Here is a 21,259-nt window from a genome sequence, read left to right as displayed (position 1 = left end):
AGTGAGAAGATATATAGATTAATTGGTGAACTCTATCTAGATTGGATATTCTCATGCATAAACAGGGGTAAGATAATAACATGGTAGGAGGTAGTGTGACACACACACAAACTACCTACTTGGATAAATAAATGATAAAAGAAAGATAAAAGAAAGATGAAAGATGCTTTAGGCCGGGAGCAATGCAGAAGTCAGAGCTCGAGTCAACTGTGCTAGGCTAGCTATATCTATACTTTCTCATTGGTTAGCTCGTCAGAGATTAAACTACACAACAGGGAGATCGCTATCGAAGTAACGGGTGGAGCCCGTACACCTCAGCGACTTTATGTACCTCCTACCCCGTGGAGGATTACTCGAGCTCGGACAGGGCTGTCACCACCTGCCGGCTACCTCTACAAACCGTGGGTATAGTTGACATCCAGCAACACTTAGCTAATCTAGACACCATGTCTACACTATTAAGGGATACTCTAGTGTCCCGCGCGGAGCCCCCACCATCCGGATGGACAGACATCACACTAGAGCAATCATACGATTACTGGAGCAGTTGATAGAGTTCTAAGAACAAAAGACTACCCATCTCCAGCACAGGGCGATCATACAATGCAAGCATAGAATGATAGCGCAACCATATCAAGAAGCATATATCCAATAACTCAGAACATACTTCAAGTAGATATCAGTAACCATAGTCTAATTCTATTACAAACAACCGAATATTACAAGAGAGAGCTAGAGATGAACCAATACCAGAACTCTCGAGCAACTCCGGCGACTCGATGACTCCTAGACTTCTCCTAAACTCCACTAAGCCTAAAGACTATGCAAGGAATGCAAGAGAGGAGATGAGAGGTGTGTGGTGTGTGTGTGTTCTATTCTCCACCCCCTTGTATTTATAGCAGGGAGCCATGGGGTGAAGCTTGCAGAATCGCCTTCAGCAACCAGTGAGGAGATGACACGTGGCGAAGTTGAGGCGGTGGGGTCCACGGGCTAGGTCGGCCGACCAAGTAGGTCAGTCGGCCTGCCCGGGCCACCAACCGCCCTCATCTTCTTCCAACGGGCTGTCTTGGGCCTCCTCTTGTCTGAATGCTGGGATTTGCCTTGTCTTGATGGGTTTTGGTGTGGTTCTTGGGCTACACTTGGCACAATTGAGCCTGAATCGGTGCTATGATAATTTCTGTGATTTTATGTCGGGCCAAAGTGTGCTTGTAACCTGCATATTAGCTTGAAAACACAACTTGCATATTCTAAAAGGAAAAGTGTGGTTTAGGGACTTTATTGGATAAGGATGCTTGTAAGAAATGCAAACTCTCATGATTTTCTGATCGTTAGTGAGCGCCAATAGTTACGGAGAGGGATCACGATCATCATTAACCACGTCGGGCGGAGAACGGGGATCCACGGGAGGCACTGTGTTTCCAATAAGTTTGATGTCGGCCTTCCGCCACAGAACGATCCCGTGGAGTGCATCTCCCAATGTCTTCTCTCCATATCCTCCAATGAAAATGAGCTTGAGATTCTCATTGTCCCCGCTCATTCCAACTATCTGCCCGATTGTGACGGAGGAGTAGCTAGGGGGTATCGGCATTCCATGAATTGTACTACCAGGAATCACTGGTAGGGCCGACCTATATGCTACATGAACGGATATATTCTTAGCTTACACATATAGCTCACATGCTGTTGGAATGGTGATATCATCCATTGGGTAGCTTTGGTGCTCCACGCCACCGCCTCAATCTCAGGGTGCTTAGCAGGTACATTGGGCGCTGCCGTGGATGCACAGCTGCTGCATTGCTGAGTGGCTGGGCTTATCACAACATCCAGCTGCGACCCAGCAATGGCCCTTTGCTGGCTCAGAGCAAGCTACACTGCCTCATTGACCCTTGCATCCATATGAGATTCCAGCGACGCAACATTTTTGTTCATCTCTTCTTGTAAGGCACGGATTTTCTCGTCCTGTTCTGCCTTGCTCTTTCGATGAGTCTTGTATGAGGTATCTCCAGCCCAAGCAACTTTCCATGGGACCACACTGAATCCGCGGGCTCATTCAGGGTGTTCAGGATTCTTTAACGCGCTGGTCAGCTCATCATTCTCCCTTTGAGGCTAGAATGTTCCTTGTTTGGCCTCAGCTACTGCTCTAACCAGATCGTGGGCCACTTCTTGCATATGCTCAGGCACAACCAAAGATCCATCTGATTGGTTCAGTGTCACACCATTAGCAAACAACCACCACTTCGATCTATCCGGCCAGTCCCAAGTCGCCGGCCAGATGCCTCTATCCATAAGGTCTGGCTCTGTCTTCTGCCATTTCCAAACTGCCTTCTTATACCCACCGGCCCCAAGGTGGTGGCTGTATTTCTTGTTTGCCACATTCTTCTTGGCCTGTTCAGATTTTTTTTGCGCATCCTCGGATAGCTTGTACTGTTTGAACTCCTCCCAGTAAGGTTTAACCTGAGGAAGATCGTCCCTGTTTGGTTCCTTATCCTTCTTGACATAATTGGGAAACAACTTCTTCTTAATGTTGTAAATGCAAGGGCCATCTTCCTCAAGACACATTGCCTTTAGTTCTCTTCATAGCATTTCCTTCTGGTATGGAGGCACAACATGTTGTTGTTCTTCTGGATTGCTCGACTTTTAGAGTCTTGTGGTGATTGGAATTCTTGCTCGAACAACAACCCCACATTTGGGTGACAAACTTGGTGCTAGCGCCCTCTAGAGCATATGGACAGCCCTCTGCGTCCACTTGTGTGATGATCTATCTTCCCTCTAGCTTCTTGGTCAACTGACATCTCCCTTTTGACTGGCTCGTCTTCGATCCAAAGGACGACTAAATAAGAGAAAAGATATGTTAATCACAAAACCAATATAGTTAAGTCAAGTTTTTGTAAATAAACATGCATAAGATACGTACTGGAACGGGCTGCTGGGCGGGCATCGGGGCAAAGTCATCATCTTCTTCACTGCCATCTCCGGACATATTCAGGAACGAATCAGCTGTCCGGGCCTCTTCTGCACCAAATTGTTCGGCATTGGCCCTAGTATCTTTGTTTATTGCGTCCATCATGTATCTTGCAACGGCATCCTCATTGTAACGAGGTCCATCGTTAACTGAAACCCTAAGCGTTTGATAGAGAGAGTGAGTGTATGTGTTAGTGTGTGTGTGTGTGTGAGCGTGAGAGAGAGCTGAGTGTGTGAATGAGTGTACGAGCGCACGTGTATGTGTCATAGTGTGTGTGTGTGAGTGACATGAATTTTCATAATTGAACACCTTAAAGAAAATGAAAAAAATACTAAATATGTACTAGCTAAACAAAAATGACTCTATTTAAAGTGTGTGATAGAGTGAGAGGAGCGAGAATGTGTGTGTGTTAGAGTGTGAGGGAGCAAGAATAAAATCTACAAATGACACATGCACATCCATGGAACAATTTATCAATTAAAAATATTGTATATATTAATCTTTGAAAATTACATCATTCGAATAATACATGTACACAAAATTCACGATGTAAATTAAAATATCTAGTTATTATCACTAAACAACTAATACAAGATACTAAATATTGTTACTATTAATATTGAGTTCTACAAATGACACATGTACATGTAATAAAAGATTTGCTTAAATAACATAATATATATACATCTTTGAAATTACACATCCTTATTATTCATGTACATGAATTTTCATAATTGAACACCATAAAGGAAAACTAAATAAATAGTAAATATATGTACTAGTTAACAAAAATGACACTAATTATCTAAAACAATTAAATTTAGACAAAAAACTAAAGTGTGTGTGTGATTGCATGATAAATCATAATTGTACATCTTTGAATTCAATGAAATCCAAGCTAAACCTAATTACAAAAATAATTATATGAATTCAAATCTAAGCTCAACCTAATTAAACAATTAAACTATCAAATTTATAATTTAGTATCTAAATTGTCCCAAACTACAAAAACAAACTAATAGAAACCCTAATTTACACCTAAATTTAAACCTAACATTAAAATAGAATTCTTAAATTAAGCAACTAATTTATAATAAACTAATTTATACACTAAATGACTTAAAGGCTAATGCAAAATAAAAACAAACTAAATAAAACAATAAAAGAAAATGGAAAAAAGGGCCGGGCCGGCCATGCCCTTACGTTAGGGAGAGGTGGTGCGCGGGGTGGCGTTGGCGCTGCCGAGCAGGGGCGGGGTGGCACGCCGGGGAGGTGTCGGCCACTACTAGAATAGCTCCCCTATAGCTACGCTATATTTAGAGTTAGAAATGCTTTATTTTGTATCTATAGCCATATAGGCACGCTTTCATAAAGCGTGTTAGAAGCGTCTTCGTATGCACCGTGTCAGACTTCGTAGAGATGAATTCATTAAGCGTGTCAATGTAAGGAAAGACGTTTCATAGACACGCTAGATGCATGTGTACACACAATGATACATTTTAATAGAGACATATGTAAATTGTGTCTATTGGTGTTGTTACACAGTATAGTAACGCTTAACTACATATTAAGAAATGTAGACACGATCATGTAGAAGGCTAGCAAGAAGAAAAAGAATCAAATAGAATGTAAAAATAAATAGTTGGGGCTGGGAATCCATGACCCCTAGTTTCCAAACCAAACATCCAAACCACTGCGCTAATCAAGTAATTTTAGTTGTAATTCATATACAATATCTTTTGTATAGCCCCAAATAGCATATTTACATGCCTATGAAATGTTTTCTGATACGCTTAAAATCGTGTGTACCATGTACACACAGTTGAAAGCATGTCTATCAATGTATCAATTTGATAAATTTTAAGTATCATGTCAAGAAGCGTTTTTAGGTCCATATAGACAATTACTTGTTAAACTTTACAATGTATCTAGATGATAGCAATGATTAAAAGCGTGTGTAACACCATGTTAAATTTGGATGATTTTCAAAGTGTGTCCAAAAACATCTTTACATACCTTGTGACGTTGAAAGTGTAATAAATATCATCTCATGTTCCCGTGTTTTTAAAACTGTATCAATATGCATGTGTACAATCCAGTGTAGAAATACTTTTAAGTGGTGTTACAAACAAAACGTACCTAAAGGGGGGTTTTCTAGTAGTGGGCCGGGCTGGAGGAGAGGGGGCGTGTGCAGAGGAGGAGGTAGCCTAGGCGCAAAGTGCGCGTGACGTACATTGGTGGCAGTGGTGGAGCGCGGAGGAGGGCCGGCGACGAGTGGAGGGGCCAGCGTGGAGGGGTGCACGGCCGGCGGAGAGGATGCCCGGAGTGACGATGATGCCGTCGGAGGCGTGACGGCCCTACAAGAACGTATGAGTGCGGCGACGGCGTGTGGTGGGATCGGCCGACCGGGGGGGCGTTGGGGGGGGGGGGTGAGAGGACACCGCCATACGTGTCGAGGCCGGCGATTACGAACCCTAAACCCTAAACCGCCGTACGTGGCAATGCTTCCTTTCGAATGAGCACGATTACGAACGTATTTCTTTAGGACCGCAAATAATCGTTCGAAAGGGAACTTATTATGGAGGAAGACAGGACCGAGAATACCAATCTTTTTGACTAGGTGAACCAGGAGATGCATCATAATATTGAAAAATCATGGAGGAAATATCATCTCAAGGCTAACTATACTTTGGATGACATCCTCCTGTAGCCTGATTAGACTCGTTCGATTGATTGCCTTCTGAGAAATTGTGTTGAAAAATGCACATAGCTTTATGATTGTTGCTTGAACATTAGCTAGTAGAATACTTATAAGTGCAACTGGAAGTAATTGCGTCATCAGCACGTGACAGTCATGGGACTTTACGTGTGCGAATTTCTTCTCTTTCCTGTTTAGTAGCCTCTTTCCTTTAGTAAACCTATTCGTGAAGGGGTACGACTTCCCCGGCCTATAATATAAAGTCTAAGGCCGATTGAGGGTATTTTCAATTGAATCAATACAAATTTGTCCTTTACTTTTTACCTCTCAAACCCTAGCTTTTCCAACCCTAATCTGCTATTCTTCGCTCATCTCTATGGCGTTCGAGGGCATTCTGATTGGCCTGCCGACCTCAGAGCAACCCTAGATCTATGAGCTCCGATGAGGTCCCTCCCAAGCTTGAGGTTTTAGGTCTTCGATGTCTCTCTGTAGAACCGGTCAGATTGGTCCACTATACCGATCAGACCGGTCGGCACAGGGAGGCTGCTGGTGTTGATCGTGTTGATGATCTGTTGCGCGTTCTAGCACATTCGAGTGTGTTTAGCCGAATTTTGTGTCAACACACTTTTTGGCGACACCACTAGGGAAGAAAACATCACTCATAATGGATAAGAAAATTTCTGTTGCACAATTAGCTACGGGTGATATGCTTGCTTCCATGTTCGATGAAATAGATGCATTAAAGAAGGTAAAACTGTTGTAGATAGTGCTTATTCATCGGATGTTATTAACCCTTGCTCATTGGCTATGCCAGTACCTTCATCAGAGCCATTCTATGGTATGCCGTCGGGCTATTTTGTAGGTCAGACAGCTCCACCTTCATCAGTCTACACTGGACTGTTTAGACCGGTCCCGGCGACTGGTAAGACCGGTCATCTAACCGGCTAGACCGGTGCTATGGTGTAGAGCGCACCGTCACCAGTGCCAATTGCATCGATTCCTAGTTCGGTTGCCCCTGGCCGAACCAATGAATTGGTGACTTATACACCGCCTCGTGCTGCAGCAACGATCAGTGTGCCACAGGGATCTGGTCCCTATCAAGGACTGATTCCTAATACTACACAGACAATGATACATGTTAATCCTAATGCCCATCATCTTGCATCTTCAGCACAAGCTCAACCAGTGGGAACTATCAAGCCGATTTCTCTAGATTTAAGGAGGATCTGGCTAATACGATTAAAACTAAGCTTGGGATTGATATGGGTAATTCACATTTATATCAAAAACCATATCCTCCTTAATTTGATTTGTTTCTTATCCTACTGGTTGGCGTGTTCCTGAGTTCACTAAATTTAATGGTGATGATATTTGTACGACTTGGGAACACGTGAGTTAATATATTTTGCAGTTGGAAGAAGCTGGTTTCCATGATGCTTTACATGTTCATTTGTTTTAGTTATCTTTGACTAGAACCGCTTTCTCTTAATTTTCCTCACTTGCTCCAAATTCTATTCATACGTGGAATCAATTGGAGTGTAAATTTCATGATCACTTTTTCAGTGGGGAAAATGAAGCCAAACTGACAGATTTGACATCGGTTAGGAAGGCCGTGATGTGTTTGCCTCTGATTATTTTAGAAGATTTAAAGACATAAAAAACCGATGTTTTAATTTGACAGTTTCTGAAAAAGATTTGGTGGATTTGGCCTTTGCGGGTTTGCGGTCTTATCTGAAAGAAAAACTTGAGGGCTTTAATTTTCTTTCCGTTAATCATTTGCAAATGAAAGCTGTTGGTTTAGAATTCAAACTTAAGAATGCAAAGGATACCTATAAAACACATCAGTCCAACACACATGTGGTTGAACATGATTCCAATAGTTCAGACGGTGAGGAAAAAGAAGTATACGCCGCCGAGTTCGTTTGGCCATCAAAGGCCAAACCATGTTCTCGTCCTTCACTCAAGCCGACTCAAAAGAATCAGGAAGATGAAGTAAAATTTACTTTTGATGTTTCTAAATGCGATTGTATTTTTGATGAATTGCTTAAGAATGGGAACACCAGATTATCTCATGCTATACATCGGCGGAGGAGCTAAAACGGCATGCATATTGTAAGTGGCACAATTCTTTTTCACATGTGACTAATGATTGCAATGTTTTCTGTCGACAGGTACAATCAGCCATTAATGAAGGATGATTGGTACTTTTTGAGATGCAATTTGACAAGGCTCCCTTCCCTATTCACACATTGGATCTAAACAATGTCAAGGTGCTCATTTGGCCAGAACAAACCGAAGGAGCCAAAGGGAAGAACGTAATCGTTGGCGAGCCAAGAATGAAGGATGTCGATGACAAAATTCTGATCAGAAAAGTGATGCTAGATAAGACTCTTGATGGTAAGGAGTCTCTAAAAATTACTATTCAAGCTACAAGACTCGGGGGGGGGGGGGGGGGGGGCGGGGGCAAGAGATTCCACCACAAGACATGAGTTGGCCTACTGCTCAGGCACGACTGGTCAGATCGGTCGCCCCGACCGGTCTAGCCCAGGGCCGACCCCAGATTTTCAAGCCTAGGCACCCGGAAGTGGGTACTTGGAAGACCAATGAATCAAAGGTGCAGGGAAGAGTTGCTAATCAAAAACCCACCTTTGGACAGTTGTTGAACAAGTACACAAAGGCTGTTCAAAAGGATCGGCCGCTAAAAAAGAGACCAAGGTCAACATCATGTCATGATAGACTCCCATCTCCTAAAAGGGAATCCAGCCGGTGCAGGGGTGATGTTACCACTGTGTTCCCTCCCCCAAAAGGTTTATGCTACCATGCCATGGGCGCCGCCGGCGTCAAATTCTTCATATCCAACAAGGGAGCATGAGGGGATTTGGGATGTAGTGCTTCCCAATGCCACATCCACCACCATACCCGAGCGAGGAAGGCTCCATGACACCGGTGTATGACCGATTGGGCCCACGCTAATCAGGTCAAGTGTAGCATTCTGCATCGGTCAGACCGATCGCCGACCAGTCAGACCGATCTCATCAGAGATCGGCCCATGTTTCCTCTCCAAGACAAGAGTACCGTGTCAAGGAGAAGAAGGAAGAAGTGCAGCCTATAAAAACTAACTCAGGAAAGGCTAAAGCCGATGATGTTGTGCAAATCGGTGATGTTAAAGCGGTTGTCCAAAACACGGGCAAAAGATCGATGGTATTTGGCAAATCGGTCAATTCTTCGGCTCAGAAGTCTGTCATGGCCAATCATCATGAGGCCGGCAGCAGCAGCAGTGCAGCAGAAAAGTAACATCAACCTAGGCGGTGTCCCCTAGTGTTGACGCGCACACAAAAGAGAAAGCTGTAGCGCCTACATAATAAAGAGAAGAGGGAGCAGGAGGCAGAGAAGTTGAGGGAGGAGCACTTCAACAAGTACATACCTATGGTTCCTCAAGACAAAGTGTGGCAGGTCAAGTCAGTTGACCAGCCAGCAGCAGGACCGGTCGGACCGACACCGCCAACCGGTCAGACCGGTGCTTCCAACCAGTCTGACCACTCTGAGCCACCGATCAGACCAATTGAGCGCAGCAAAGAGCAGCCAGCCGAATTGGCAGCATCCATTTCAGCTTCTCATGATGATGAAGTACCACTGGTTCCTCCAACAAGGGAGGATGAGGATCTGGTGGACTATGAAGCATCCTCAGAGCATAGCAAAATGGAGACTAATGTTGTGCGCTTGTCTTTGGATTACTTTGTGATTCCGGAAGAAGAAGTTGCACATCTTCAGTTTTGGGCCACGTGAGGCTGTTGGGTAATTTAACGATGCGAATTAATCCGCAAGCGTACGGATACCGTCGTAGCTTTCACCCGTGAGTATTCAAGGGTATCATTTCCACGGGGAACGTGTGTGCACTAACTCCTAACTTAGTCTGTCCAAGGACACACCAAGATTAAGTGGCAAGGCTGGAGAGGATTCCTGTGGTAGCACTAAAGATGAGCTAAAGGTCGATCTCTCGGGTAAGACTCGCTTCAGGCACCGGCTTACCCCTGAAATGGTCAGGAGACTCCGGCCAACGACTCTACGCTATATCCGAACATGGAGGATACTAAGGACCAACAGGGCTGTCACCACCTGCGGCCTACTTCACAAACCATGGGATATAAGGCAAACGAAGGTAACCCTTAGCATAGACACCACGCCTACGCTACTGATTACTACTGTAGTCTAACTACGTCTGATATCCCGTAGAAAACTCCCCTGGGCCCGAATGACCCCATTAAGGGGTCAGGCGACCCAGGGGGTCGGCCGAGCCCAAATGGCACTCCCCTGGGCCTGCCTTCCTATAGACAGCTGATAGGTGGGCCCTGGTCTTGATCCTCGTAAAGGGCGTTAACCCTCAGATGATCGTAAGACTCACAGTGACTTGGCACAAAAGAACTCGGAGATGTCAAGGAGGAGCATGATCTTTGTGATGAAATTCATGCTCATGAAGAGAGTGGCCTGATCTCCGGAAAGAAAAACTCGAGAATGTTCATGGCCGCATAGTGAAAGAGGTTGTGTAACTCTGTGGGCCAAATGAACGATTCTGAGTTCGGTCATGAGGGAAATGAGTTTCTTTCAACTCATCCCCTCCTTAGGTAGGAAGCTTCGCATTTCATCAAAGATGAACGTGGTGGCAAAGCAATCCATCCTAAGCTTCCAATAGAAGTTCATTTGATAGGAAGGGTGAACATAACTTCTATTGGGCATCAATAAAAAAAAAGAATTTAGAAATGAACTTTGATTCACTTGATTTGATTGGCATCGATCAATAATCGAGGATATGAATGTGAATTTATTTCACTCGATTCGATCGGTAAGGCGTGAGGGTGAATCTCGAAGCCGGATGAGGAACTAAGTTCAGAGAGGATGGCTCTAAAGACTCACCCCATAGGGATGGAAGGTGTGTACGAGGATAACCTTCCAAGGGTAGCGGGGGTAGAGGTAGAGATAAGACATCCAAAAAGATACGAGAGTAGAATGGGTAGCAGGGGCGAAGGTAGAGCTAAAGAAAAATAAAACAGATTTTTTTCTTGTTTCTGAAAATATACGAGGACCAACTAGGTTCGAAGTTAGAACAGCAACCGTTCCCCGGCAACGGCGCTAGAAAGCTTGTTGGGTAATTTAACGATGCGAATTAATCTGCAAGCGCACGGATACCGTCGTAGATTTCACCCGTGAGTATTCAAGGGTATCATTTCCACGGGGAACGTGTGTGCACTAACTCCTAACTTAGTCGGTCCAAGGACACACCAAGATTAAGTGGCAAGGCTGGAGAGGATTCCTGCGGTAGCACTAAAGATGAGGTAAAGGTCGATCTCTCGGGTAAGACTCGCTTCGGGCACCGGCTTACCCCTGAAATGGTCAGGAGACTCTGGCCAACGGCTCTATGCTATATCTGAACGTGGAGGATACTAAGGACCAACAGGGCTGTCACCACCTGCGGCCTACCTCACAGACCATGGGATATAAGGCAAACGAAGGTAACCCTTAGCATAGACACCACGCCTATGCTACTAATTACTACTGTAGTCTAACTACGTCTGATATCCCGTAGAAAACTATAGCACTCCGTAGAAATACGGAGCGGTGAACCCACGAGTAAGAGAACTGATCTCACCCATACGAAAGTACTATGCAATACAAGAATCATAAATACCAACTTACTCATACAAGAGGAAGCCAGCATCCGTAGAGGTACAAGTTGGAGAAGAGTGCCGACAGGCTGGCGCCCCTCCGAACTACTCCTCACCATCCTGCTACTCTAAGCACTAGCCTAGGCAGCGCCTCACCTTTGCAATGGAGCTCTACATCTCTTGTGTGGTGTGTTGAATGGGGGGCTCTCCTCCTCCTTATGTAGGCTCTCCAAAGGTGGATCTGCGGTTAGACTCGCGAGGTGGTACTATGCACGCCTGGGATAGATGTAGGGGAGCCGTGCTAGACTGCTGGAGAAAACTGGGCCCAAATGAGCCTATTAAGGGGTCGGGCGGCCTAGGGGGTCGGCCTAGCTCAAATGGCACTCCCCTGGGCCTGCCTTCCTCTAGACAGCTGATAGGTGGGCCCTGGTCTTGATCCTTGGGTGCATCTTGCTTGGCACACCCATTTCGACTAGTTTGTGGGCCCTTCTTCTAGGTGAAACACAGGTGCAAGATATTCTGTGCATTTCTTCTGTGTTCACATCTGTTTTCCTTATTTTATAGATGTGGGTGCCTGCAAATGATAATTCACCAAAAGTCATGGAATTCGATTAGTCATAAGCCCTATAACTAAGTTTGGTGATTATTGAACATGAAAAGCTGCAGGTGTTGACGGCTGATTTTAGGACTTAACAGTCGTCAACAGATGCTATGTTTTAGAAGCCCAAAGAATCGGATAATCATTTGAAGGCCCTGTACATGAGGGGGCATATTAATGGGAAACTGATTTCAAGGATGCTAGTGGATGGTGGGGCTATTGTAAATTTGATGCCCTACTCTTTGTTCAAGAAGCTTGGCGGAGAAGACAAGGAGCTGATTAAAACCAACATGACGGTCAGCGGCATGGGTGGAGGCAATCCCATTGATGCTAAGGGACTTGCTTCCATGGAGTTGACCGTCGGAAGCAAGACGCTTGCCACAGCCTTCTTCGTCTCCGAGGTGCAAGGTAACTTCAGTCTAATCCTTGGGCATGATTGGATTCATGCCAATCAATGTGTGCCGTCTACCTTGCATCAGTTTCTTATTCAGTGGATCGGCGATGAGATTGAAGTGGTGCATGGTGACACTTCATCCTTCATTGCAACGGCCGATTCCAACTCAATTGGTGCTCATGATAACATCAAGTGTTTATCAGGCTTGGATCTGTCTTATTATGAGCTGATCAGTTGCACCAAGGATGGTTTTGTCCCTGCTATATTAAAGCCGATGGAGAATCGGCTGAACCATTTAATGTGATCAAGATGAGTCAAGTAGGCGACTTAGGAACAACCGGTCTGGCTGGGTCCCACGACCGGTCAGACCGGTCCCCTTCGGATCGGCACTCAGAGCCGACCGGTCAGACTGGTGGGTCAGATCGGTCCAACACAGACTGGCTGCTGCAAATCGATCAATATCGGGCACATACGAATGATATGTGTGAAGCCATTGAGGATCTTGATGATATAGATAAGCTAGGCCAAGGTTTTACGTTGGCTGATCCTTTAGAAAAGGTAGATCTTAGTGATGGTACTGTTCCTAGGCCGACCTTTGTAAACAAAAATTTATCAGCTAAGTATAAAGCCGATTTGAATAATTTATTGAAAGAATATATCGATTGCTTTGCTTTGGAGTATCATGAGATACCTGGTTTGAGTCGTGATTTAGTTGAACATCGGCTACCGATTAAAGCTGGTTTTAAACCTTACAAACAATCTGCTAGGCATTTCAATCCTATTATGTATGACCAAATTAAAGAGGAAATTAATTGTTTACTAGATGCTGATTTTATTCGGTCCTGTCGTTATGCTGATTGCATCTCTAACATTGTGCCTGTTGAAAAGAAAGATTCGGACAAGATTAGAGTTTGTATTGATTTTAGAGATTTTAATAAAGCTACTCCCAAAGATGAGTATCCTATGCCTATATCCGATATGTTGAAAAATGAAGCTTCCGGACATCGTGTTATTAGCTTTCCTGATGGCAACGCTGGTTACAATCAAATATTCATTGCCGAAGAAGATACATCTAAAACAGCCTTTAGATGTCTAGGATTTGTTGGTTTGTTTGAGTGGGTCATCATGACTTTTGGATTGAAAAATGCTGGTGCAACTTATCAAAGGGCTATGAATTTGATCTTCCATGATTTGCTTGGTGTCATCTTGGATGTATACATTGATGATATTGTGATGAAATTGGTTGGCTTAGGTCATCATTTAGCCAACTTGAAACTTGCTCTTGAAAGGATGCGTCGGTATGGTTTAAAGATGAATCCACTCAAATGTGCTTTTAGCGTATCGGCTGGAAAGTTTCTTGGTTTCATTATTCATGAGAAGGGCATAGAGATTGATCCTAAAAGAACTGAAGCCATGAGGAAAGTTGAGGCTCCTACTTGCAAGAAAGACTTGCAAAAGTTTCTAGGCAAGGTGAATTTTTTGAGAAGATTTATATCTAACTTGTCTGGAAAGATTGATACTTTTACTCCTATTCTTCGGTTAAAGAATGAAGCCAAATTTACTTGGGGGGCAAAGCAGCAAGAGACATTTGAAAAGATCAAACAATATTTGTCTTCACCACCGATACTCAAGGTGCCTAGGAGAGGGGTTCCTTTCAGGCTTTATGTGGCTGCGGAAGACAAAGTTATTGGTACTATTTTGACTCAAGAAACCGAAGGCAAGGAGCATATCATTACATACATAAGCCGACGATTTATTGATGCGGAAACAAGGTATACTTTTATTGAGAAGTTATGTTTGTCTCTATATCCTTTTGGGACTTGGTGAAGAGAGATCTGCTGGATCTCTTTACACATTTCCATGATGGCTCTATGGATATTTTTCAAATTAATTTTGCAACTATCACTTTGGTGCCAAAAGAGCCTTGAGCGATAACGATATGCAAGTTTAGGCCTATCAGCTTACTCAATTGTAGTTATAAAATCTTTACTAAGGTGCTGACAAATAGGATCAATGGTGTGGCTGATAGAATTATTAGTAATAATCAGAGTACTTTTATCAAAGGGAGATACATCCTTGAGAGTGTCGTCACTGCACATGAAGTGATCCATAGTATAAAATTGTCTAGCTCTAGTGGGGTGGTTTTGAAGCTTGATTATGAAAAAGCCTATAAAAAGGTTACTTGGGATTTTTTGTTGGAGATACTCAGAAAAAAGAGGTTTTGGAGAGAAGTGAATTACTTGGATGGAAAAAATCTTACACCATGGCTCTGTTGGAATCATGGTTATTGGAGTTGAGGGGGAGTTTTTTGAGACAGGAAAAGGTCTTAGACAAGGTGACCCTTTGTCCCCCATCCAGTTCAACCTTGTGGTAGGTATTTTGACCAAAATGTTAGCAAAAGTAGCTAATCACGATCTGATAAGGGGTCTGGGAGTTGAGTTCGAACGGAATGGTGTAATCAGCTTACAATATGCTGGTGACACGATTTAGTTCTTGGAAAATGATTCTTGGTAAAGCTGAGAATCTTAGATTGGTGTTGAACTGTTTTGAGCTAATGTCAGGGATGAGGATCAATTTTCATAAAAGTTCCATAATTCCCATGAACCTAGAAGAAAATGAAGTTGATATCTTTGCCAATATTTTTGGCTGTCCTGTGGGGACTTTCCCAATTACCTATCTTGGTATTCCTCTTCACCATGGTAAACTTAGAAGAAAGGATTTACAACCCCCTAGTTGATAAGATCCTTAAGAGAATAGTGGGCTGGAGGGGTAAGATGCTCTCTTAGAATTAGACTAACCTTCAGAAGAATTTTTACTGAAGAAATGATGAATAGATGGTTTGAACTGACCAGTATTATTGAGGGGGTTCATTTCTCTGAGGAGGGGGACTCTCTGGTGTGGCAATATGAAAGTAATGGTATTTATTCCACACAATCCCTCTATGCCATTATTAAGTTTAGAGGGGTCAAACCTGTTTTTGTTCCTGCTGTGTGGAATATTAAGGTGCCTCCAAAAATCCAAGTTTTTCTGTGGTTGCTTTCTAATAATAAGTTGATGACCGTTGATAACCTGGAAAAAAGAGGGGTGATCAAACCAAAAAAACTGCAGGTTTGTGCTGAGGATGAATCCATTAACCACCTCTTTTTCTAGTGTGTGGTAGCCAAAAGGGTCTGAGCTTACTTTGAGCATTTTACTGGTATTCACATAGAATCTTATCTTGACATGGCTAGCAAATGGCTGAATGCTAAAAAATTTTGTGTTGTCAACAGCCTCTCTGCTGGAGTGTGCAGGGCTATGTGGTTGGCTCGAAATAATATGTTTTTTCGTGATCAGCAGTGGCGGTGTGGAGCTGTGTGAGGACTTGGCAGCCGATATTCAGGGAGCTGGGTCACATGAAGGATTCAACAGATGCTTGGTGCGACTTTCTAGAGGGGGTCCTATCGGGCCCTTTGGAGGTTGGCCATACATGAAGAAGCTGAAGACTGACGCATTCCAGATGAAGTGACGCCTCCTCGCCTAAAGTCTCCATTCCGCTTCCCTTTTATGCTTTTAGCTTGTAATAAGTACTCTACCTGAGTTCACTGTGTTGCGCTGTCTGGATATGCCTATTTCTGCGGGTTAGTAGGTATCCCTTGCAGCTGTGTCTGCCAATTGAGGTTTTGTACTGAAATTGCTGTAACTGGTGCTTTGTTTTCATAATGAAAATGGGGCAGGGCAGTTGCCTGTCTTTCTAAAAAAAAGCATAGTAGTATGTCAAACCGGTGTAATCAAAGATATGTTGCATAAGCCATTTTTAAGTGGTAGAATCGACAAGTGGGCTTATGCATTAGTTGAATATGATTTAGCTTGTGAACCTTTGAAATCTATGAGAGGCCAAATTATAGTGGATTTTATTATTGAACATCGGATTAATGACATGCATGATTTGGAAATCGGCTATATGACTTGCATACCATGGAAGTTATTTGATGGATCGGTTTGTGAAGATGGTCAAGGAATTGGTGTTGTTCTTATTTCTCCAAATTGTGCTATTTTTGAATTCTCAAACCGGTTGGAGGAGGGTTGGACTAATAATCAAGTTGAATATGAAGTGCTTCTATTTGGCTTGAAATTTTTGCAATCTATGGGCATTAAACATGTTGAAGGCTTTGGTGATTTGCTTCTGGTGGTGTAGAAAGTATCCCAGGTATGCAATGTTACAATGGTTCTTTAAATGCATATCTTGATAAATGCCTCGATATTATTTCTTCCTTTGATGAGTTTGTTATAAGACATATACCAAGGGAAGAGAATGGACAGGCTAATGCTCTAGCTTAGCAAGCATCTGGTTATGCAGTTGTGAAAAAATATTTTTCACATTCAAAAGCTGATGCGAGCAAAAGTCGAGTTGCAGGTTCTGGACGAACCGGTCCGACTGGTCGGCGCAACCGGTCTGACCGCTGCGACTAGTCTGACCGGTCTCATGACAGGTCTGACCACCCAGACTGCTGAAAACACTAATTCGGCTGCAAAAGATTATTTAATCATTAAAGCCGAAGATCAGGATTGGAGGATTCCTATAATCTCTTATTTAAAAGATCCAGGTCAAGCTGCATAGAGGAATATTCGGCGTATGGCATTCAAATATGTTTTAATCGACGATGAGCTCTATTGTCAGACTGCTGAAGATTTGCTTCTCAAGTGTTTAGACTCGAATCAGGCCAGGGTCGCCATGGGTGAGGTTCATGAAGGCATTTGTGGTACACATCAATCAGCTCCTAAGATGAAGTGGTTACTCAGAAGAGCCGGTTTTTATTGGCCTACCATGATATCCGATTGTTTCAAATATTTAAAGGGTTTGAAGAATGTCAGCGATTTGGTGATTTACAGTTAGTACCCGCTGCATTGATGCATCCTATTATCAAGCCATGGCCGTTCCGAGGTTGGGGGTTGGATTTCATTGGACAAATTAATCATTCATCATTAAAGGGACATCTCTTCGTGTTGGTTGCTACAGATTATTTTACTAAATGGACCAAAGTGGTTCCTTTGAGGAATATGACTCATAGAGAGGTGATTGAGTTAATTACAGAACATATTATTCATAGATTCTGTATTCTTCAAACTTTGACGATAGATCAAGCTTCTTCATTTGTATCAAAGGAGGTGCGTGCATTTACTGAATCATACAAGATTAAGTTGCTCAATTCATCTTCATATTATGCTCAGGCCAATGGTCATGCCGAGTCAAGTAACAAGATTTTGATCAAACTTGTCAAGAAGAAAATAGAAGAAAATCCTAAGAGGTGGCATGAAGTGTTATCCGAAGCATTATGGGCTCATCGTATATCTCGCCATGGTGCTACCAAAGTTACTCCTTTTGAGCTTATGTAGGGTCAAGAGGTCATTTTACCAGTTGAGGTAAATCTGGATGCTTATAGATTGGCTAAACAAAATGAGCTCTCTGCTGTTGATTACCATGATTTAATGATGGATAACATTGATGAGGTAATCGATAAGCGATTAAAGGCTTTAAAGGAGATTGAAAATGACAAACTTCGGGTGGTTAGAGCTTAGAACATGAAGGTAAAAGGTAAATCTTTTCCGGTTGCTGAGCTGGTTTGAAGACAATATTGCCTCTTGGGACAAATTACAATAAGTTTGGCAAATGGTCACCAAGTTGGGAGGGTCCATACAAGATTATCAAAGTTATCTTTAGGAATTAATACATGATGGAGACACTGCAAGGTGAACATCTTCCTAGGGCTATCAATGGAAGATACTTGAAGAAATACTACCCCAGGCAAGATGCATGAAGACGGAAATGACCGATATATAATATCGCCCTCAACAGTATATTTTAGGCCTATGCATTCTGTGTAATACATGTACGTTAGGCTAGGTTCTGGTCCTTGCTTTTTGTCTTGCAAAGCTCACCAAAAAGGCAGGGGGGTATATGTTGACAACCAAATTTGGCAAATACCGAGGCCGACTGGTCTGGCCGGTCAGGCCGACTGGTCAGACTGGTCTGGCCTATGTAATCCGAGTAGGTTTAGGGTTTTTGTTAAGAGTCCTTTTGTAAACCTATTCGTGAAGGGGTACGACTTCCCTGGCCTATATATATGAAGGCTAAGGCCGATTGAGGGTATTCCCAATGGAATCAATACAAATCTGTCCTTTAGCTTTTACCTCTCAAACCCTAACTTTTCCAACCCTAATCTGCTATTCTGCGATCGTCTCTACTGCGTTCGAGGGCGTTCTGAGTGGCCTGCCGACCTCAGAGCAACCCTTGATCCACGAGCTTTGATGGGGTCCCTCCCGAGCTCGAGGTTTTAGGTCCTCGCTGCCTCTCTATAGAACCGGCCAGACCGGTCCAATATACCGTTCAGACCGGTCGGCCCAGGGAGGCTGCTGGTGTTGACTCGTGTTGATGATCTGCTGTGCGTTCTTGCACATTCAAGTGTGTTTGGTGGAATTTCGTGTCAACACTTTATCCCTCTTTTCAGGATGTTGGGTGGCCCGTTGCTTCATACGTTGAAGGTCTTGCCGTGCTTCCAGTATATCATTTGGTTTACTGTACACACCAAGGAAGCCTAGCAGGTTAACGCAAAGATTCTTTGTGAGGTGCATAACGTCAATTGCGTTGCGGACCTCTAAGACTTCACAATAAGGTAAATCCCAAAATATACTCTTCTCTTCTTCCACATTGGTGCACGTCCGTCATCATTCTGCATTGATTTGCTGCCAGGTCCCTTTCCGAAGACTACATTTATATCTTTGACCATTTCAAATACCATTTTCCCACAACAGTGCCTAGGTTTCGTACGATGATCTGCCTTTCCACCGTAGTGAGCATGCTTCTTCCTTAATGGGTACTTGATAGGAAGAAATCGACGATGACCCATGTACACAATCTTCCTATATTGCCCAGATACATGCTGTCGGTTTCATCTAAACAATGGGTGCATGCCCTATAACCCCTATTGGACTGTCCAGACATGTTGCTTAGTGCAGGCCAATTGTTGATGGTTACAAAAAGCAATGCACGTTTGCTAAAATGTTCCTCCACGTGCGCATCCCACACACGAACATCCTCCTCTTTTTTAACATCTCGGATTTTTCCGGAATGTTAATAAGTCGAAAAATGTGAATTTCAAAAATTTTGTGTGGTATGCTGTAGATAGATCCACTTAAATGTGATTTCTGCCTTCTAAAAATTCTAGTAATTAAAATTTATGAATTGAATTAAGAATTATTAATTGCTAGTGTGGAATATTTGGAGTTATTTTGGTTTATTTGAATCCACCTTGTTTATTTGATCCTGATTTGGATTTATTTTTCATTGCTTGGAAATGAGTGGAAATTAAATTTGAAGAGCGGCCTTCCAATTTAATTTCGAATACTAACACCTAACCCTGTCCCTACCCAGGTCAAACTCAAGCCCTAACCGACCCGTTAACAACCCTGCCTACCCCAAACCAGCCCTGGCCTGCTAACCCTCGCGCATGCCATCCCGCTCGCGCAGCCCACCTGTGGCCCAGCTAGCCCAGCCCGCCATGTCAGATTTGGGGCAATGGGACTGCTTACAGTCATGGAATATTCTAGAGTAAGAGATAGCACATGGAATGTACCTTATTATATTGTAACTACCCGTTTAGGCGTAAAACTAGTCGACATACAAAGGAAACTACCCGACCATGTTGGAGTAGGACTCTACTAGTATTCGGCTAGGATTTCCATGTAACCCTGTCCCCCCAGACTATATAAGGGCGGGCAGGGACCCCTCCAAATCATCATCAACCATCTAAGGCAATACAATCCACCACATAGGACGCAGGGTATTACGCTCTCAGCGGCCCAAACCTGTCTAAAGCTTTGTGTTCCTTGCACCATCGAGTTTCGATCTCGGCGAGTCCCTGCCTACAATCCACCACCTCGGGGTATCCCTCGGTGGGCTTGGTGGTTAAACACTGACAGCTGGTGCGCCAGGTAGGGGGCTTCGTCAAACATCCTCAGACGAACTCGATGGCATCTTTCAACTTCACTGCTGTGGTGCCTGAACAAGGCACGAGCTTCATCTCACGGGTCTGTGTCGCTGATGCCACGCTAGGCAACTGCTAAAATTACACCGAGGTCCTTTATCTTCTTCCTCAGGCACGTGCCTGTGCAGGGTCTCGAGAAGCATCGGTTCACGCCGGCGAACACATCCACCCATGTCACCACTTGCCCAGATGGAGAAGCTGACATCACACATAGGAAAGCTGCAAGAAATCCGCGATAGGAGACCATCGGCTGTCAAGCTTCTCAATCTTTCAAACCCTCCTCGCCATCTCCTCTGTGTTGCAAATCGCAACGCGACAGCTTCCGAGAAGAACACAAGTAACTCTAGGCAATCCGGATCAGGCCATGGAAGAATAGAACGACCCAAGCGGAAGAGAAATCCGCCGTCGATGAACCCGCTGACCCGGATAGAGAAGCCACCCCAAGGATAGATCAAGAGCTAGAAATGAATGGGGCACAGATCTGCTCCATGAATCTTCAACTGTTCGAGACTTGTACGAAAGTATACACAGGCTGGTCTTTTGCATTAGTTTCTTTAGGGGCACCTTATTATTCCATAACAATTCCAATAAACAAACTTGTTTGGATGTTAATTACATGTGGATGTTGACAACTTCATGAAGGAGATGGTGTTGTCGATCAAAACCCACCGGCGAGTAGCGACAGGCAACACGAAGAGTCGGGAGGTCGCCGGGGCGCTGGCAGGCACTGCTCCCTCAGTCAACGGCCCGCAATCTGGCACACGCCGACGCTTCCGGAGATGCAGGGCGTGCCACCTGACCTATACCTGATCAGGAAGGTGCGAAACGTGTTTCAGTGTTTTACCCGCATGCACAGACATATGTAAACGTAAATCCGAGCCGTGATCGGCTCCCCGGGACGACTCTTGCATCGGCTTTAAAGAGCC

Source organism: Panicum virgatum, chromosome 5K (assembly GCF_016808335.1).
Source record: "Panicum virgatum strain AP13 chromosome 5K, P.virgatum_v5, whole genome shotgun sequence".
NCBI lineage: Eukaryota > Viridiplantae > Streptophyta > Magnoliopsida > Poales > Poaceae > Panicum > Panicum virgatum.
Note: the sequence above shows the minus strand (reverse complement) of the source record.